The 17,230-nt window shown below is 40.9% G+C and overlaps 1 pseudogene; it reads left to right on the forward strand.

Annotated features, from left to right (window-relative positions):
- Nucleotides 1–348: 348 nt before the first annotated feature.
- Gm21362 lies at nt 349–1,983 on the forward strand (annotated as a pseudogene).
- Nucleotides 1,984–17,230: the final 15,247 nt, after the last annotated feature.

Below are 17,230 nucleotides of genomic sequence, written 5' to 3' on the forward strand. Positions count from 1 at the left end.
AATCCCAAGGCCTTTGATGAAAGCAGGTTCTCTGATGCCCCAGGTCCTTTTACATCCATTCCAACCTTCTAGACCTACACAAGAGCTCCGAAGCCCTCAGTATCGTGGGGCATAGTTTCCCTTTGGGTACTAACAGCTCTTACAATTCCATTTGTGTCTGTTGGTATCTAGCTTCAGTCAAACAACAGCATCTAAAATGCAGTGAATTGAAAGAAATGCAGCAGATTCCTGCTTAGAATCTCACCTGCAGGAAAAAAATGACTGAGATGTCTTTGGAAATGAAAGGACCAAAATATTAGATAATTTTCCAGTTCCTCCCCCCTTTAAGAGACAATAAGGCCTAAGGTTATGGCGACATGTAAGAGATCCTAGGTTCAACTCTCAGTAGTACAGAGAGAAAGAGAACTTAAAGGGATCCTGATAGTAAATAGAATCAACAAGCTCGTAATTCTCTTTCTTCCTCCCTTCTTCTCTCTCTTTTTCCTCTCGCTGCTCTCCTCCTTCTTCCTTCTCTACTGACATTACTTCTTCAGTGATGTCACAAGATTTACAACAATCTTAAAACCAGCATCACAGAAAAAAACCACTGAGGCAAGTTGGGAATAATTACTTCAGTGATATAAGATGGTTGGCATTTTCTAAACAGAGCCAATCTTTGTAGAAAAAAAAAGTACATCTTCAGTGACCTGTGGGAATAAGATGTTCTCGCCAAGTGTGATCTGACTTAGGTTTGGAGTGCCATTTCCAGAGGATGGAAGAGGTTCATACTCTGGTTTGGCTGAGTACCTAAAGTCTGAGCTCTGAGCCACGAGGACATTCTTTGATGTTCTTTAGTAATTGTCTGAGGAGTCTTTCATATTTCAATATGGTCAGGCATGTATTATTGAGTAGCTTCCATACACCAGGCGTTCCCTCATACTGAATATGTCATATGGGCATATGATGATGTTCTCTACCATTATTGAGCTCACAATTCAGCTGGTGAAAAAATATTAAGTATAATTAATAATTGTTCTTCGGAAACACTAAATGGTGGATGACAACAGTGCAGTGGGAGAACCCGGAGGATAGGGAGTGGGGATGGGAGGTTGGGGGAGGGGGCAGGAATAGGGGGCTGCTGCAGCTTCCTTGGAGGATTCAGCATTGGTCTTAGGGCCCTGTGGTCAGTCGTGGTTGAGACTGTGACCCTGGTCAAGACTGTGGCCCTGGTTGAGGGTGTGTGGCTTGTGGAGGTAAAGCTAAAGACAAGGAGTGGATGCCTTTCACCAAGCAGGGGTGCCTGGTTAAGGACATGAAGATCAAGTCCTTGAATGAGATCTACCTATTCTCCCTGCCCATTAAGGAATTTTAGGTTATTGATTTTTTTTCCCTTGGGCACATCCCTAAATGATGAGGTTCTGAAGATCATGCCGGTAAGGAAGCAGACTTGGGCTGGCCAGGGGACCAGGTTCAAGGCTTTGGTCACTATTAGTGACTACGATGATCACACTGGTCTTGGTGTTAAGTACTCTACGGAGGTACCCATGCCATCTGAGGAGCCACAATCTTGGCCAAGCTTTCCATCATCTCTGTGCAGAGAGGCTACTGGGGAACATGATTGGCAAGCCCCACGCTGTCCCATGCAAGGGCACAGATCGCAGTGGCTCTGTGCTGGAACTTCTCAGTCTCATCCTTGCCCCACAGGCACTGGCATTGTCTCTGCCTCTGTACTGAAGAAGCTACTAATGATCCCCAGTATAGATGACTGCTACACTTCAGCCAGGGGATACACAGCTACCCTGGGCAACTTTGCCAAGGCCACCTTTGATGTCATCTCCAAAACCTACAGCTACCTGACCCCTAACCTCTGAAAAGAGACTGTTCACCAATGCTCCTTATCAGGAATTCATTGATTATCCTGTGAAAACCCACACCAGAGACTGTTCAGAAGACCCAGGATCCAGCTGTTATTACCACATAAGGGTTTTTATACAAGAAAAATAAAGTGAACTAAGTGTTTAAAATAAAGTATAATTAATAAAGCACGACTCTAACCTGTATGAAGAGGTATGAATCTGGAGAGTGAAAATGTGTTATAGTGATTACCTAGGAAAGGGCTTCTTGGTGCATGTTTGGCACTGTGGCTGTCTTAGAAGCAACTAAAGGGGATTGGCTGGTAGCTGCACCAAGATTTGCAAATGCACACTGGTTTCTAAGCAACAGTACTCAGGCTTCTCTTTCCTGGCCATTGTAGGACACAAGAGTGGGGATTGTTATCTTGTGTACCTAGTTAGAGACTTTATGGTAGAGCAACAGAGGCTGTTAGATAATGTGTTATTATTCATAACAGTTGGGGGTTTCAAAGTAATTTAGTGAGACTGGGAAACCTTGAAGACAAAGAGGTCCTCCAATAGTCTGGACACACTGTCAGAAAGAAGAGCAAGAGGACGATGGTGGGCAGCAAAAGCTGGTCCATACATTACGACAAGGGGCTACCCAATGTTTAGACACCCGTTCATTTAGCCTTGTTGGTACACTGCACACAGGTATGTTATTCTGAATGTGAGTTTACGAAAATAGTAAGAAAATCAACGTCTGCAGGAGGGATAGTGGGCCTGGAGAGGGCTCCTGCAGACTCCCAAGGGCTGACTAGTATCAAATGGAAATGTTTTTTCAACAAAATCTCAGTAACTGAATTTTCATTAAAAAATTAATTCATCTCCAAGTGTTCCTAAATAGTACCATCCATTGACAAAAGTGCTTTGAGGACTGGATAATACCCTTTTGGGGCTATGAGCCACATGTTACAGTATCAGCTCAGGTCTGTCAGAGGCATGGGAAAGGGAGCAGGGCTTGCCTTTGCTACTGTGGTCTTTTAGTGCCTTAGAGCACCTGGGACCTCTGTCTCCAATATGTATGGGCACATGGGTACCCAAGGACCTCACCTCTAACCAGTCAGGCCCTACGCACCCAGCCACATTTCTATTGTCTGAAGTCTTATGAGATATCAGTTTAATGAAAGAGTGTCCACAGAATTAATCACCTCCCCCTTTTGGAGGAAAGTCATCCCAGTACTTGATTTCTTTCCAACTTAATCACACACCCCAATACACCCAGACTTCTGTGAGTCAGACTGAGCTTTCTCATGGTTTCCAGCCTTTTCTTTAAAGCAGCTATCAAGTAGCAGTTATTTTCCCCCCGGTCTGGCATCTCAGAGTGGTTTTACCAAACATGTAGTTAATTAACCCTAATTAATTGGAATTTCAAATGCTTTCCAAGTCTGTGGCGGTGTGAAGCTGTCCTCTCTCGCCAATACAAAGATTCAGTGGAAAGTCCTGTATTACCATTAGGAACATAACATTCTTAAAGCAAGTTCTCATAAAGGGTATGAAATTGTTCAAAGGGAAAATCAGAAGAAATTGTCTCTATCAAGTGGTACAAAGCAATTTAGAGAATGTTACTTTGTCAAGCCAGCTTTGAGCTAAGTTATCCTTTGTAAGATTTCTTTTTTTTTCTTTGAGCATCTATTTTTTTCTAACACTGCCCAACCCCCAATTCTTGTAATAAAATCAATATTTTCTGGAAGAACAGAGACGAGAGCCTTTAGAGGACTCCACCTCCTGTTTGCTGCAAAAACATTAATAAATGTCACTAGCAAAGTTGGGTACCAAGGGAAACAGGATGACCTCATGAATATATTTTCTAAAGAGCTTAAAATGTCCATCTTGTATATTATTCGTTCCTTAAAGAGTCTAAGAGCTATTGATCCCTTCAACTGCTGCAAAAAGCAATTTAAATGCACCAAAGGCTCTATATATGGATGGACAGAGCAGAGCCAGATCAGAGTGGCTTTATAATGCCTATTTCTCCATGTGCAGAGCTAGGCTGCAGAAAAGGTGCCCCTTGGTAGGGTAAATGCTATCACTAGGTCTATTACAGCAAAATAATGGAGAATTAGAACTACCTTTGCCTAAAGTGGTAGCAGTTTATAGACCTGCAAAGATTCGTCTGCTGATAAAAAGTGATTTAAAGAAATTAATTGACGATCATTGCATGGCTATTTCCTGGTTCCTAAAGTGGCAGACATCAAACACCACTAGCAGTGTGTGCACTGATATGCACTCTGTGTCTTCCAGACTTGCACATAGTACAGTAACATGAGTAAGAAGCCACAGACAGAGACCCAGGTATCACAGAAGGTTAGACAACATGCCCTTTAACCACGCTGCTCTATTTGTCACTGTGTATTATATTGGGTTACATACAAGTATATAATAGATTTTGAGCATATCTTGACATAGCCCATTACTCTCCCTTACCCCTTTATCTTCCGTTAGTCTACTTTACTGCTCTAGAAAATTTAGATGATGTATAGTTACCACTGTGGAAGACCTGCTGGATCACCTGTTTCACCTGCTTAGTATTTTCCTCAGCAAGCAAAGTGTCCTTTCCTTGACTCCAAGGGCAGCAGGAAGAAGGAAGACTAGTGTTTCCTAATGCGAGTAGCATGTTTTTCAAAGTTAGGCAACTGCTCATCTTACTTCACAGCCTTTGGGGCAGAGCAATTTTGTCCTTTAGGAATTTTTTTTTTTTTTATTTATTATATGTAAGTACACTGTAGCTGTCTTCAGACACTCCAGAAGAGGGTGTCAGATCTTGTTACGGATGGTTGTGAGCCACCATGTGGTTGCTGGGATTTGAACTTCGGACCTTCGGAAGAGCAGTCGGGTACTCTTACCCACTGAGCCATTTCACCAGCCCCCGTCCTTTAGGAATTTTAAGGTGCTTTGAAGCAATCCTTCTGACTTAATTGCTATCATTAGAGAACCAAAAAATCATTTTATTAGCTCTTGGCTATTCCTATTCTTTTGTTTATATTGACACATCTCAACAGTGACACGCATGGAGGCCTGAATTCCCAAGTGCCCCGTGATATGATGAGTCAGACATATTTCATACCAAAGCAGGAGCAACACAGGGCAAAGAGTATAAAACCAGGTCAGGGAGACCAGCTGGCAACAGTGGAGTAAACTTGGCTAAGATGTTGTCTTTTCTGTGGTTTGGATCAGATTTCACTCTTCCCAAACTTGTATGTGTTGGGAACTTGTTTCCCTGCAAGGCAGTGCTAAAGGGATGGGAGTATCTTTAAGAAGTAGGATCTAGTGGGAAGCCTTTAGGTCATTGTGAAGGCTGTCTTCAGGATACACTGTAGACACTCTTTACCTTTCTGGGGTTTTTTTTTTTTTGTTTGTTTGTTTTGTTTTGTTTTGTTTTGTTTTTTTCCATGCCTTGAGGTCACGCTAAACTAATTTTGACATCATGCCTGAGCATTTAAAACTGGGAGCTAAGTCAAGTAAATCGCAAGACTTGGGGAGTGTGTGTGTGTGTGTGTGTAATCAGAAAAAGACTAATTCAGATATCAGGAAGTTTCAAGTTTTGGGGTATCCTAATAAAATGGTGGCAGCTGTGAATAGGAAATCTTTCTTTAAAAGATAGGATAATCACAAACAAATATCCCCAAATATCACTGGGAATAGTTTCCCGCTGGTTCTGTGTGACTTACTTGTGTTCACAAAACATCTTTGATCTTGTCTCACTCAGCCTCTTATTCCAAATTTCCTCCCTAAATCTTGTTACTTCTCCTTTCCCAATCTCCAGTCTGGGTGTGAAAATTCTTGGTGTGCTAATAATCTCTTCAGCACCTTTTCAGCATACATTTTACCGACAGGTGTGATACCCGTTTCTGCAAACATTAACAGAAGTGAGTCGATGACCATTATATTTTACTCCCCCAAACCTGTATTTGTTGTATTTTTAAAATGCATTCTGAGCTAGTAGCCAAATGATTTGCTCTATACTCGGGGGTCAGCCTCTGTCAAATGTTAGATTCTTTCTCCCTGACCTTGCTATGCTGCCCTCCATATTCGCTACAGCTTTGACAGATTCCAAATAGCAGCTCCATACCCCTCACAGGTAAGAAAGGCAGGCTGGGCAAAGATCAGGCAGTTTACAAAAGTTCAATGTAGGCAGAAGAGAATGCTTTCCTTCTGGATAAGAGCTTCCAGTTTTTGTCTTTGTGTTTAGTATGCTCATAGACTTCTCCAGTCTATGAAGACTTTATTCCACAACTGATCAAGTAAGGCAGCAAACTCTACCCACAATCCACAGGCCCTGCCTGCAACCCAGCAAAAATAAAACCAGCACACGTGTTACTCTGTCATAGTGTTCTAAAGTCATTGACCTCAGCAGGGCTGGGGTCGTCAAGTATTCTAATTTACTACAATTTATTAATTCATGAGATCATTTTTGAATGCAGAAAGATCTTGCCTAGGTCACATGAGTCCCATAGGGTAACCAACACTAAGCTGTATTTCTTTTTGGGGGTGGGGGTAGGGTCGAGATAGGGTTTCTCTATATAGTCCTGGCTGTCCTGGAACTCACTTTGTAGACCAGGCTGGCCTCAAACTCAGAAATCCACCTGCCTCTGCCTCCCGAGTGCTGGGATTAAAGGCATGCACCACCACTGCCTGGCTTAAGCTGTATTTCTAAAATGCCAGTCTAATCATGTTCTCTCACTGCCCAAGATGCTAATGGCCCTTTCACTTATGAATTCCTGAGTCTTGCTTCCAGGGACTTCTTATTTCTGGGCAGGAACAACCCCTTTAAGTCTACCTCTTATCTTTGTATGCCTTTATATTTACTGGTTTCTGTCACCCTATTTGTTTTTTCAAGCTTTTCTCTGTCTAGAATGTTCTGTTGCTCATTATCTAATGACATAACCACAGCCATTCTTCAGTGTCTGGGTCAAATGTCACCTCAGTGTGAAGTTCATTAACCCCATTCTCTTAGGACCACATTTGTAACTATCTCATGCCTACTTTTCTGTAGCTCTCATTCCCTTCAGTGAAACCTACTGTCATAGGCAGAGACGTGTCTTATCTTGTCTGGGTACATAAGAGCTTACCTAACTGATTGACATAAAGCAAGTTCCAATAAATCTTTAGGAGAGGAAAGAATGAGACTCAAAATTGGCAAGCATCAAGTCTTGCTAGTTTCAGTTTTCCTTTTTAAGACACCAGCATTAGCTCCTGCCTCACCTGGGTATCTCTTACAGCTGGCAGGTTCGTCATGTGACACAGCATCTTTCACACTCTGTGCTCTTTTAAAGGAGTCTAAGCACACACCCCTCCTAATATTTTCTTTGCAGATTATTCTAGTCTTTCTGGTTCATTTTCATACATCCTGTTGATAATTTTAGTTGTTTTCTCTGGAGTTTTGGAGGATTGTTACTTTATCATCTATAAAATGAGGTGGTGGAGACAGCTTGAAAGGGATGCAGGAATTGGAAGATTCATTTAGCCGGTGTTTGCTACTTAGTGGTTTCCTCTTTTTTTCCACCCTTCTCCACTCCCTTTCTTCCACCCATTCAATCCCTTAACACTAAATAATAGAGGAAAAAGGTTAGAGGACAAAGAGGGTAGAGATCACTGAATAATGTCAGAGGTCAGAAAGTGGGCAGTGTTATTGTTAAACTACTTCCTACTGATTAGGGGCATTGAGTTCCTTGGGGCAAGTTTTGGTAGGATATCTAATTTCTTCTTCTTGTTCTTTCTTCTTTTCACATAACTTCTTAACAAACCATGACCAACAACAACCAACAACCCATCGATAGCCAAATACCCACCACATCTTTCAGGGTCCTAGCATTTATATATCCTTTGAAAAGTCCCCAGAATTCCAAATGTCCCACAATTGTATAAACTCTCTGCAGCTAAACCATACCCCTGCTAGACAGAGCCCCAGGCAATCATAGTCAGCTGCTGTGGACAACCTGAAGCAGCCCCATATCCCACACCTGGGATTAAAATGAAAATATATTCTTATAATATTTCTATTTTTTTAAGAAACCAAAATTCCAAAATTGCCACTACAGATTTTTGGTGTATATAAGGACACAGCAATGCTATTAGGTTCCTGCAATATCTTCAGGAAGCGATATCAGTGTCTCCCTAATCCTCTTTCGACATTCTAATGATAACTCAAATATAGATATTTTTCCCAAAGTCACTGCCTTATTCCTGTGTGAAAACATGTCACCACATTTCAGCCATCCCTTTGTTTCTTCTTATGCTTTTCAGAAGTGCCTCATAGGAGGAGTCTATCTATAGACATGGGGCTCTAACTAGATATTTTCACTTCTACTTAATTGGCTAAAATCTTAAATGAGAGTGATCAGGATACTAAAATCTTGGTGATACTACTATTAACATTTTTAATCACAGAATTCCCATTTATTTCAACCCTTTCACTCTTGGATCTATGCCAATCTCCTTGCTTTGAAGGAAAAAAAAAAGAAAGAAAAGAGATCTTTAATTCAGCAATATTTTAGAAAGAAAAAAATATCACTTAGTATATAATTTAGTCGATGGCTTTTTGGAAGAAGAAATAATTGCAACTCTTAATCCTATTTTACTAAGTTCTAATTTATTCTTTCAGAAACACCACAAGTACCAGGTTGCTGAGCCAAGCTGGATAAAGGCTAGATCTAGCTGCTGGTGGTATTAGAAATACATCTGTCACTAGGAGGGCCAGAAACAAAGAAGCAAGGAGGAAAAGGAAGAACATAGAGGCCTAGCATTTGGAGATTCTAAAGATGTGTGTGTGTATGTGCATGTTTGTATGTATGTATGTATGTATGTATGTATGTATGTATATGTGTGTGTATATATGTGTGTGTTTTTGTATTTTTCTGTGTCTATATATGTATGTGTGTATGTGTATGTATATGTGTGTGTATGTGTGTTTATGTGTATGTATATATGTGTGTATGTTGTGTGTATGTATGTATGTGTATATGTGTGTATGTGTGTGCATATCTGTATGTATATGTGTGTTTGTGCATGTTTGTATGTATGTATGTATATATATGTATGTGTATCTATATGTGTATTTTTGTATTTATCTGTGTGTATGTGTGCATATGTATATATATGTATATGTTGTGTGTATGTATGTTTGTGTATACGTGTGTATGCGTGTGTGTGTATGTGTATGTATATGTGTGTGTGTGTGGTGTATGTATGTGTGTGCACATAGAGGTAATGAGGGAGACATATGCCCATGAGAGGAGGCTGACAGAGTAAAGAAGCAGTCCACAGACAGGAAGTAGAGTCTTGGTAGGAAGGAAGTTACTTCAAAAATGGTTACTTTGATGAGCTGGAACTTCAGTTTTCAAAGGGTCTGGTTATGCCTTATTTGTATGGATCTTTAAGATTGACTTCTGAAGGTATAGATTTCTTAACCATGGTTCTCCCCCGGTGAAACTGCAATTACATACTACCTTTTACTATTGAACTTAAAAGTCACTTAACAGATACCTATAATTTGTAAGTCATTGTGGACAGAGTGGAGATAAAGAGGATCTGATTCTTCCTTGTGCTTCACACATACTGAGGGCCTGTGAGTCAGTCCAGACATAGCATGTGCCTCCACCTATGTCACACATACTGAGGGCCTGTGAATCATGTACATAGTATGAGCCTCCACCTATATTGTACACACTGAGGGCCTGTGAATCAATCCACAGATAACGTGGGCCTCTACCTATATCCCCGATGAATGTAGGCTGAGGCAAGAACTGAGGCAGTGGGATGGCTCTAACATCCTTTCTTAAGTCCTCGGCTCTTGACAGGAAATAGAGTACTGGCTTTCAAACCACTTCCCAAATACGAGTCAGGGCAAGGAGTCCCAGGAATAGCCTCGGCAAGAATGCACAGGTCTTCTGTGCCAGCTTCAACTAGGCAGTTTCCTTTCTGGCTGACACACACATTGGGATTCTACACGTGGCACTGTTACTAGAAAGGTTTCAGTTCTTCACAAGATTAGATGTTCTAATGAGGTAATATTACAAAGCATTGAATGAAGTCCAAGATCTCATATTTGGAGTCATGGAACTCAGACATCCACAGCTTCTTTGAAGAGAGCAACTTTGGTTTGGAATTCACAAAATCATCAAGAACTTGTATAGAATCTCAGACTAGACTCAGTCTTCTGTAGACCACACACTCTCTAGAGGAGGCCTTTCCCTTCATGACCGGAAGCAGCAGATGGGCAAAGGGAAGAAGAATATCTATTTGTCTCTGTGTAATCCTATGAGAAATGAAGCTCAGAGTAGTGAAGACTTTGGCTCAACAGGATATGGTAAAATAACTGCAAGTTGAGGGAAAATTCCAGGACTTGAAAGCTTGATTGTGTCCTGTTGAGTCAAGAAAGGGCAGCAGTGTTTGCCTGCAGGCATCTGTTTCCCCTCACTCCCAGTCTTCTGCCTAGTTGTGAGCCACAGAGCTCATCACTTTCCAAGTCAAGCTGTTGGCAGCCTTGCATTCTGGCTGTTCCCTTTAGTACTATGAGAGGAACAGTTCCCTCCTTTTTATCTTGCTTTCCCCTCTTGCCTTAAGAGGTAAGGAGAGAGTTCAGAGCACTGCTGTGTGCCCAAGAGCCCAGGACAAATGATTACAAGAGGCTGGCCATGCTGAGAAGGCTTCTCTACTTCCCTCTTGCTCCCCAAACCCTAGCCCCATGGGGTTATTTATGTTGTCAGGGCATTTCTTTTTTTATTTAGAGAAGAAAAGAATCAGCCTTGTATCAGAACAAGAGTGATGAGTCAACAGGACTGTTCAGTGTCAAATGACTTCCTACAATCACATCTTTACCAGTGTTTCTTACAGCAGCGGGGTTGCAAGCATGCAGTGACACTGCTACCCAAAATGCTCCTCTGTGCTGGTAGCCTTGCATTCTGGCAGGTCCCTCTTATCTCACTCCTAACATAGTCCAGGATGCCTGCCTTTCCTGTGGTCTTGAATGCTGGCTTAGTGAGCCCAGACTATTCTTCTGATCCGCAATTGTGTATGTGTGTGTGTGTGTGTGTGTGTGACACACACACAGAGAGAGAGAGAGAGAGAGAGAGAGAGAGAGAGAGAGAGAGAGAAAGAGAGAGAGAGATGGAACCTGTGGTAAGCTAGTGGGTAATGCAATTTTGATTGGATAATTTTTTAGATGATATAAACATTAGGGTTTGGGGCAGTGTCAGACATCAGAAGATGATCATATTTAAGAATGTAAATAGCATTGAAACATATCTGCTTTAATCCCTTCCTGTCATAGATAAGGAAGCTGAGACTCAAATCAATTCAGTAAGGATTTATTGACTTTTCTGCTGTGTGTAAAGGATTGTGTTCAGCCTATGTGGCCAAATGACTTTTTCAAAGGCTTTCAACTTACTAGCAGCAGCAAAATGCTAAATGGCTTCACTTTCTCTCAGATCTTCCTGTCACCACTCTAAAATTTGAATGTTGTCATAACTGTCTTGCTATGTAGTATATGAGAAGGGGAGGACAGACAGACAGACAGAGGGGTGGGGGGAGTGTAGCTAGGAGAGGTATACTGTATCTAAACTGGCGACAGTAAACCAGGGTTGCTGGCATTTGCTTAGGGTTACACCGACTTCCATTGCATTTTCAGTCCCTCCACCTATTATACAACCTTGGCTCAACTTCACAGTCATTTTCAGATTTATTTTGTCACATTAAAATGTACAATAAATATGCTTAAAGCTTAATTTTAAAGAGTGTATGCGGACTCACAGATGGTTTATTTAGTGTGTTTGTGTATGTGTGTGTGTGTGTGTGTGTGTGTGTGTGAGAGAGAGAGAGAGAGAGAGAGAGAGAGAGAGAGAGAGAGAGAGAGAGAGAGGAATGGTTAAACACAGGGTCTTATATAATTTAGATGAGCACTTTACCACTGAGGTTTAGCCGTAGCTTAATTTAGAGGTATGCTATGCTTCTCTCCTGCTTCCATTCTGTCCAAGAAGCCAGAGTAAAGGCTGTTGCTTATATCCTCCCACTTCTCTGCCTCCTAACCAGGCTTGGTGCCTTCCTCATGTCTATGGATTCTGTGCTACTGTCTCTGAAAATCTGTAAAAAGACAAGTACATCTTCAGTGGCAGCTCCCCAGGACATGGCATCTCAAAAATAGGAAAAATAATATGGTCTATACCACAAATCATAGAGTGTTTCACAAAGCATTCGTATGTAAAGGTCCCAGTAACCTTCATATATCACAAGATCCCCATGGAATACTGTGTATGAAGTCCCTGTATATCTAGATATGAGTAATATCTATTTCTGTTTTTCAAGAACCTAATCACAAAGACTTGTCAGAATGAGGTGAAACATGGAATTTTTTTCTCTGACAGGAGAAGACTTTAAATTAATGGTTCTCAACCTGTGGGGTCACATGTCAGATATCCTGCATGTCAGATATTGGCATTATAATTTGTAACAGTAGCAAAATTACAGGTATGAAGTAGCAATGAAATAATTTATCATTTGGGGGTCATTACAACATGAGGAACTGTATTAAAGCGTTGTAGCATTAGGAAGCTTGAGAAATGCTGCTTCAAATGATGGAGAAACAAAGACTCAAATTAAGTTTTCTGAAAAATAGCCCAGGGCTGGGCTTTCAGTGGGACTCATGAGTTGGGGCTTACCATGGCCTGTCTGCAGAAGAGGAGACAAAGCATGCTTGGATGCCCTGACACAGTCCCTACCAGCTATCACTTAATATCTGGGATTCTGTTCATGTGCTACTTAGGGAAAAATATTCATTTCTTTCTTGGCCTCCTGTCTACATTCCATATTCATTTATTTTCAATAAACAGTTTCAGATTCCTCATTTTCCCCCTAAAGCTTACAAATAAATTTTTCTGTCTTGCCTTTCTTGCTGCATTTACATAAAAGCCACAATGAAATATTTATAGCAGTAATAGAAATCTTCAAGAAAACAAAATGTTCTTAGAACCTATGTGGCCTTAACCCTGTACTAGGGAGCACAGGGCATCAGGCTCACAGGCTCTCAGACTGCACGATTACTTGGGAAGGTATCAGGTGTACCAACAAATGCTGAGATTGGGCCAGTTAGGGAGCCGACAGGACTTTACTCACCAAAGTCTTTTAGGCTACCTTCTCTTGTAACCATGAAAGTAAATAGAGATTTACCAGCTAACTTTTGAAGAAGTTGTATACAGTCTATGAAACTTTACTGTTTGGGAATATTAAAAGAACAGGATATACGTTAGATCAAAGTATGGCTTCATAGAAAATTTAAACAGCAATGTTTTACAAATATTATATTTTAATCATTTGAGTCAAGCATGCTCACTCAAGGGATGAAGTGACATAGTTCCTGTCCCTGGAACAGAGCCAGCAGGGTGTAGGCCTCCATGAATGCTGACAGTTGCTATGGGTATAAGGCTCTTTTGTATAATAATGTACATATTTTCATGTTCCTTCTTCAAGGAATGTCCTCTCTGCTAAGGTTAATGGTTCCATGGCAATCAGAGATAGCATGAGTCTGGGAGTCAAGATGATTGTGTTTCACGTCTCAGAAAAGTGGTAAACACTGAGACCTTCAGGACAGCCCTTAAGGCTGTGAGAAGGAACTCTGAGAACATGAGTTTATATATATATGCACACACACACACACACACACACACACACACACACACACACATATATATATATATAATTTCTCAACTATGCAAAATATAAGGATGCAATATGAATTCTATAAGGAGCTTCATGGACATAGAAGAGAAGAGGCATCTGCACTATGAGCCAGTTTGTCAGAAAGACACAAAGGCAGGTAGATTCCTGAATTCCAAGTTAGCCAGGGACAGAGCAAGGTTAGGCCCAGATGTGCTAGGAATAGCAATCTCAGAGAGAGATCTCACCCAGATAGCTTATTGTCTTTGCTTACAAAGGTAGGCAGAGATCTAAATTAATTTTTAAGGTTAAGATTAAAAAGAAAAAAATGAATATACTTCTGTCTGCTTCTAAGAATCAGGGGGCTGGGGTCATGGAATGCTGGTTCACGGGAATATCAAAAGGGAACCTGGAGTAAATGACTGAATTGATGTATACATAAAAGACTGAGTGTTTGTCTTCAAGAACTGAGCTATCTGGATGAGCTGACTGGAGTTCTCCAGAGAAACCTGCCTTGAATGAACACAGGCTATCAGCTTATACCCCATGATTTGACTTTGAATCATTTTTTTTGCCACTCTCAAACACCCTTCTCTCATGAATCCCTCTCCAAACCAAGACTGATCCTTGGCACAGTTGGAAATGTAACACACACAAGACAAGAGAAACTCATTCTTCCCTTTATCCACTAAAGAGGTACAGAGCATAGTTCACAATATATCCAGCCTACAATACTAACTCAGCGCACTCTCTTACTTAAATTTCCAGCCAAGTGCTCATTAATAGAAATTAATATTAATAAACCAAATTTGTTAAGTTGATATAAGTAGGTTATTTTGTAATATAGCATAAATATGAAAAAACTTGGTACATGAGAATTTATGTCTTAATCCTTAGACGTGAGAGAAAGATTTACTTCATGGCCTATTCAATGAGTAAACATTTCTGATTCTAGGTTGGCATCCATTTTATCCCAGAATAAACAAGATTTTGAGCCTTCTCAGTCTACCCAGTAACAGGAGATGACCACCACGATAGTGCTATGGAGTCGATGCTGTATAAACTCGACAGGTTTGGCCATGTCAGCAATATTTCTTGGGCCTCAGGAAACACAGGATCAGGAGTCACTGGGTGGTTTCTAGCATTCCCATCTTTAGACAAGGTGGGAAAGGTAAGTATAGAGGTTCTGAGAAGTGGGACAGAAAATGTTGGCTTCTGATGTGCTGATAAAACAGTGTCTACAACTTTTCAGCCCACTTTTTCTAATTTTCCATGTCTCTTTTTATCTCACCCTAGCTCCAGCTTCCCTTTATAGCATATGAGGAATTCTCTGATCTCATTGGAAATGTAGCTACTCCTACCTGAGGCTTGTTCTGTATTCAGCTTGGGCAGGTTCTGAATGCTCTTTTCTATGCTGTGGATCACTAATGAGGTATACTGAGGAGAGGGCAGCTAGGCAGCTACCTGAACAGAAAGGTCATACTCCTGGAAATGCCAAGGGACCAGGCCATTAACAGGTTATCTTTCTAGGAGGCAGCCATTGTGGTTGGAAGTAAATGACTATGAAGCTTAGGATGTGTGTGAACAGAAACAATTGCTGCAAGCTGTAGGGAGATGGAGTCAGTGAATTATTACACTTCCCTTTGTTTTGTGGCTTATGGTAGGTGGAACTCAGAGCTAGATGAGCTACCCTGGACAGTGCGGGAGAGCTTAAGTGATGTGCTCTTACTCCATTTTCTTGACGTACCTCAGTAGAGCATTCAAACTGTCTTCTGTGGGGTAAATATTTTAATACACTCTCCACATACAGTGAAGATGTGGGGCAGGTTAGTTTCCCACTGTCCTCAAGTAACACATTTGACCTTTATAACAAAAACAAAAGTGACATACAAATAATCATTATCTGCTGGCCTTTTTTTCTCACATAAGGCAACATGGCAGATTCTCTAGATTTTAAATACCCGACTTAAATCCTAGCTCTGCTACTTCTTATTGGTTGCATGACCTTGATCAAACCATCTAACCTGTTGGTGATGTATGACAGACTTTTCCTGGATACACACACACACACACACACACACACACACTAACAGGAATGTATAATATCTATATAGGGGCGGGGATAACTCAAAAGCATCTCCATCATTAAAAAATTTACCTTAAGAGAGGTGACAGTTCACAAAAGCTGCATCCTTGGAGCTCTCTGAACAACTTGTAGGCAGCTAGACAGGTCCAAGAATTCTTTTTCGGCAGCTTGGCTGGTCAGTCTTGAGTCTACTGTTTCCACAACTCTGGGAATGGGATCCTTTGAATCTTGAAAGTTTCAGCTTCCTCAGACACATGAAATTTGTTTACTTCTTGAGTGGCATGAGCCTCCTTTTGCCTCCTGGAGAGAAAGTTTCAATTTAGAGGAAACTTCTACGACAGTGTGTGCTTCTGATTGAGGACACTTTCTCGTAGAGTTGATGTGAGAATCAGCACATGTAGCATGCTTGGAATGTGGTTGGCGATGACTGCATCAATTGCGATGACTATTTTATAGTTTCTCACAGCAATCCTGAAAGGGGAGTTTTAGCCCAATAACATTATTAAGAAACTAGGGCTCTAAAGCTCCCTTGGGTTCAAAATCCAATGGCTAATAATTGAGAGAGGTAGGTTAGACCTGGGAGCTCCTCTGAATATCTTAGTGCTATATGATCCTTGAACATGGCAGCTTGCAAAGTTCCTTTTTATTGCTATTACTTTGTCCATACAATTTTGTTTTTCTGGAATGTGCCCTCTATCTAGTCTCTAACTTTCCTTTGAGAATTACCATAAAGTAGACTTCATGTAGGAAGTCTTTCTCCCTTGACCTATGCCCCCTCCATGGCTGCTATATCATATGAAGCTTGTCTTTTCAAAAATATCTATTCCTATAGGAAGCCCTGAGCTTTCTGAAGCTGAGTTAGTGTCTTTTAAGATTGTTGGCCTCTAGTGCAGAGCCTCAAGATATTAAGAACTCACAGAAGGGCTACAGAATGATCCTCATATCAAGAACTATCATTGCCCCAATGCCTAAGTGTTGAATTCTTTGAATTAGACTCTTGTTTGTAGACAGCAAGCCTCAATTGTACTTCATACACCAATTAAAGGATCCTTTCAAAAACCACCTCTGTCACGTAGTCAGTTATGGTTCTTAGACCTTCCTTGGGCCAAATATGAGTTCCATTCTCTGTGGTTGATGCTCACAAAATGTACTAAAATAGGTGTATGGTTCTTGTGACAAATCAAGACTTCTGTGCAATGCATTCCTTGTTCTTTTCTAAACCCAGAGGTGGGTCTTATTTTTATTCTAGCACTAGCACTAACACAGGTGTGCACAATTTACAAACTTGCTCTCCTATGTATTGCATAATTATGCTTCTTGCTAACCCTGTTGTATTGGTAATCAGTTGCATTATTCCATTCCTTTTCTATGTTTTCTACAGAAAAGCACTGTAGTGAAAAGTCCTGATACTAGAATGACCTGGACAACTGCTGGGTTGTCAACCTGGATCACTTACTAGCTGCAGATCTTTAAGTGCGATAACCCTGTGAATTTCAGGAATCATTAGTAAAAGGACATTTTAGCCATACTAGATTGAAACTGCAGTTTGACTCCATCCTTGAAGTTTCAGAGATGTTTCAATCTTGCTATAAAATTGAAATGGAAAAGACATAATGCTAATGAA

This window comes from Mus musculus, chromosome 1, assembly GCF_000001635.26.
Source record: "Mus musculus strain C57BL/6J chromosome 1, GRCm38.p6 C57BL/6J".
Classification (NCBI taxonomy): Eukaryota; Metazoa; Chordata; class Mammalia; order Rodentia; family Muridae; genus Mus; species Mus musculus.